A 5,085-nucleotide genomic window follows, 5' to 3' on the forward strand; every position below is an offset into this window, starting at 1 on the left:
ATCTCTGCAATCCGAGCTGAGGGCATTTCTTGGAATGGAAAGGTAAGAGCAACGTGTTCTTTGATATTCTCTTAAGACTCTTCGCCAGATTTAACGATGAAAAATGTAAATAATAATAACAAACATTATTTTATATAGTGCCTTGAAAGGTGGCTTCTTTACAGAATGACAAAACCAACTACAATAAATAATACACAAGATATGCATGATGACAATACACAGTTAGAGGAGACAGTAGATGGTCATTGTCAGTGTATTCTGAAGGTAGTTTTCCAATTTTTTGGAACGGGGTAAAAGAGGCCACCTCTACTAGAATCTTTGTCCTAACCAAAAATGTAACAAAGTATAATAATAATATTAAAAATAATAATAATAAACTTTATCTATAGAGCACCTTTCATACAAATAGTGCTTTGGTGCTTTAAAAACCAAGCGTAAAGATAAAATATTAAAATTGAGAGATATACTTTCAGTTGTAAAGGAAAATACAGCAATACAGTAAAGCAACATACATGTCAATTAAATAAATAAAAATTAGGAAAGTCGTAATAAAATAAGAACAATTAAAGAGAACTAAAAAAAGAAACAGAAATAGAAAGAACAAAGAACCACTTTAACTTAAAGCAACATTTTCAAATGTTTTTTTAAATCAATGTACCGAGCTTGACTGCCTAATAAAAAGTGGAAGTGAGTTTCATAATTTAGAAGCATAAAAACAAAAAGCAGCCTCTCCACTCTTTCTGCATTTCACATGTGGTATTTGCAGTAGGCCAGTATGTGCAGATCTCAGGTCACGTATAGGAACATATGAAGACAGAAATTCAGTAAGGTACAGACGTGCTAGGTCGCTTAAAGCTTTAAAAACAAGTAAAAGAACTTTCAAATTTATTTCAAAACAGGAATGATATTCTCTTTCTTGTATTTGTTAGGATCTGTGCTACTGCATTTCAAACAAGTAGTAAGGGATTTATTGTTTTCTTGGGAAGCCCACAAAACAGAGCATTATAATCATATCCACATCAATGTGAGCAATGGAGAAGTCAAATTAACGTGTCTAAATATCATCTAGTTCTATCCCAGGGAAGAGGGCTGTTGCCTACACAGACGACAAGACACAAAACGCTCAACTGTACAAAACACGCATAAGGACATCAGTCAGGAGGAACAAGGTAAAGTGTTTTTTCTTCTTCACCATGGTCATGTAGTTTCACTCCAAGCACTGTCATATGAAATAACTGTGGAAACGACCTCCCCAACATTTTGGGTTGTTGCATTTTGCTTCAATGAATTTTAACCTTTTCTTTTAGACATTAAGAGGAAGGACACATTCACCCTTGGTAGAGATTCAGTTGTTCTATGAGATGTCAAGGTGAGAATTAACCACTTCAGGGATAAGTCAATCCACATAACTGAAAAAGGGGCAATGAACAGGATATGGGGATTTTGCTAGTTATAAAGTACAATAATCATCATTACATGATCTAAGACTACTGAAGTATAAGCTGTGTCCCTGACTGATTAATTAGCAAATTCATCTTTGTAGAGTGCAGCTACTATCTATTCAGTGGCATTTCCTTAAAACAATTGTATTCCCACATTCTGAATATGGAGTGAGATCATGTAGAGAATGTTGGACTTGTAATAACTAATTGAAGGATAATAATAATCAACGAAAGTGCTTAAAAGTATCAACAAATGCCTTCAAAGTACTTGACACGTACTTTGCTTTCAAAAGTGAAACATAATTAATGCTTACGTAAGATTTCTCTTGACTTCTCAGGAGTATACTAACTCCAAGGACAAGTAACATCACAAACCATTATTTAAGTGCTGATGTTGGAGCTGCAATACTACTACCAAGACAAAAAATGATACAGGTAACACTGCTTTCAGATTTCTAAGAATTGCTAAAATAGTATGTTTACAGAGCATTCAGAGTTGAGAATATGACAAGTTCCTACCATCTCAAACACTGCCAATCTAGAACAAAAAGAAAGTACTTGAACGCCTGCAGTAATCGAACACAAACCAGAACATATCAGTGCATGACAAGGAAATGTAGTCACAAAATGATTCTACCCTTTCAAGTCCCAAAAAGGACCGAGGAACTTACCGGAGGCGATACCTGGATTTCAAACAGAGTACAATGTAGCCACTGTAGGGGAGAAGATCACAGAGAGCTCTTCTCAGATTGCTCAGAGTCAGCCCCAGCACCCTGTCCTGACTGAAGCAGACAAAGTGGTCAAACAGGTAGGTAGAAATGAGTAAGGAACAGAGAGTATGGTTATTCTTGCATTGTTTTGTTCGTCTGTCAAAGAAAAGAGTGCTTCTGACTTTTGTCAATGTTCATCTTTATTTTAGGAGAAGAACAAACGGTGGTATCACACTTTGCTCAAGTGTATGATACCATGTGTGTACAGCAGACATCACCAAAGGAACAGGAGACACCTGAGTAGAGAACAAGAATATGAAAAGACTGATGAAAAAAAGCACCAGGAGAAATCCATTGAATATGCACAATCTCGTCCAGTATTTCAATGAAAAGTTTCAGTGTTGTTTTTAGTGTCGTCGTATTGCATACATTTAAAACAATGTGTCTTGTTTAATGAACAATTTCATTTACTTTAGTAAAAAGTGTTGTTTACTGTAGTCCTAGCATGGATGCAATTGTTAGAAAAAACGGGAATGAAAAACTGAATGTTTCATACAATATGGGTTTGTGTTAACCCACACACCTAAGTGAAATGTTTGATTACGTTTACAAGACATAACACATAGTTCAGTTGAGTGTGAAAGGGAACAACAGAGAAAGTCACAAACAAAACATTTGTGAAGGACTTGATGAATGTTTTTTCTTTAGAAATGACAAAAAATAAAGAATTTTTCAACAAGATGTCTTTCTATAGCGAGTTTCATTTGAGATAGTCTTTTCTTAGAAGTGCAAGAGTGGTATTCCCTACAACTTATTCCCCAATTTGATCATTCTCAGAAATTAGGAGACGGAAACCACACCTACTGTAATATTACACCTTGTAACAAGGCAACTAGGTTTCAATGGCTTAAAAGGTGCAGAAAGAGGCTCATGTATAATGACCTCCAGTGTCCCACAGGTTTCCCAAATCATTTCTTAGAGTATGGAAAAAGAGGAAATAAAGTGTCTACAGAAAGCGTATACCCCCTTGAACTTTGTTCAGTTTGTTGCGCCAGTGCCCGAGTTTCATGCAATTAAATGAGGACCTCTATCTCACACCACATATGTTATACTTTCAATGGGAAAAAAGGAAATATTACAATTGTATACATTTTCACCCACATGTTAATATTTGGTAGAAGCCCTTTTCACATCAATTTCAGCTGTGAGTCTGTTGGTAATGGGCTCCACCACCTCTGCACCAACAAGATTTGATAATATTTGAGAATTTCAGAAGTCTGTCTGGTTTAGCTGAAGAATCAGCTAAGGTAAGTTTCAGGAAGAGCATCTGATTTCTTTCAATAAAGCAGAACAGAGAAAAAACACACAATACAAAATCATGAGAATTTGTATCCATATGACACTTTGACTCGAATACTTTTATCAGACCTACACAGAGTATATACTGTACACACTTTTTCAGCCCAGGTTTATACATTTGGATCTGCCATTTGTAGGTGTTTTTGTGTCTTAGCTCAACACTGTGAAACCTGTAGTTACAAACATGGAGGATGAAGACATGAAGACATATATTGTACCTCTGACCGGCCTACCTTCCAAGAGGTGAAAGATGAAACTTTTCCTTTATCGTCAACTCAGTGAATGTCTCTAAACTTTCGAAAGCTGTAACAAAGAATAAGTTAAAAAACTTATTTTCATTGGACCCACAGAAAAGTCAAAGTTGTCCATAGAAATGCCCGTCTAAATCAGAAATCTACAGCACAAAGGCAGTGGCCTTTCGGGACATAAAAATGAAATCAGACTTTACTCAGACGAATTGCCCTTGGTCACGGACATCTTGCTATCAGTCACTACAAAGATGTTTTCTCTCGTGCCATGGCTTGCCTGACTTGCTTCTTCTGCTGGATGGCTTCTGGTCGCTGGTCACGATCGACAGCCAGCATGTCCTGGAGCAGTGTCCTTAGCTCCGTGCTTATGGCTCTATTTACTTTCAGGGGGATGTGGAACTGCAGCCAGGGGTTCTCATCCAGGGCCTCTCCAACAGGCCCTGACAGACATATGCTCCTGTATCGGAAACACACTTTAGTTCAATTCTAAAATATTTCTCATAGGACTGAAGGAACCTTTCTAAAGATTCACATCTCTAAAGATCTAACCTGGACTGTGAACACTGACTCTATCATGAAGAAGGCTCAGCAGCGCCTCTATTTCTTAAGGTGCCTCAAGCGATGGGGGATGCCAATACATGTGTTGGTGAACTTCTACCGCTGCACTATCGAGAGCGTCCTCACCAACGGGATCACCGTGTGGTATGGCAACACCTCTTCGCGAGAAAGAAAGGCACTGCAGAGAATGGTCAATATGGCCCAGAAGATCATTGGCTGCGGTCTCACCGAGATTAAACAGCTCTATGAGGACCGCTGCCGTGGTAGAATTCTGGCCATCACAGAGGACAGTCACCACCCCGGGCATGAGCTCTTCCCCCCACTGCCCTCAGGCAAGAGATATAAGAGCATACGGACACTTACCACTAGATTCTTCAATAGCTTCTATCCACAAGCAGTGAGACTGGCGAACACATTTAGCCATCCCCCTCGGACCACACCCACACCATCACCATCTACCTCATTGTAATTTATTTATTGTACGTCTCCAGTCATTGTTTACATGTCTGTATTGTTTACATTCAAACTGCCTGCATGTTTACTTGCACATTGTCTATTGTTTGCACATTGTCTTGATGCACTGTTTGCACTTTGTTTTGTTTTTACACTTGTTTTACAATCGAGAGACTTTCTGTAAGTAAGAATTCCATTGTACCAGTACCGGTTACATATGGCAATAAAGTTCAAGTTCAAGTTCAAGTTCTTTGCCTGTTAAGAGTTAACAATTAGGTCCTCAAGAACTGTTTTACGGTTTTCTACACTCCTGGC

This window comes from Lepisosteus oculatus, unplaced genomic scaffold (genome assembly GCF_040954835.1).
Source record: "Lepisosteus oculatus isolate fLepOcu1 unplaced genomic scaffold, fLepOcu1.hap2 HAP2_SCAFFOLD_37, whole genome shotgun sequence".
NCBI lineage: Eukaryota > Metazoa > Chordata > Actinopteri > Semionotiformes > Lepisosteidae > Lepisosteus > Lepisosteus oculatus.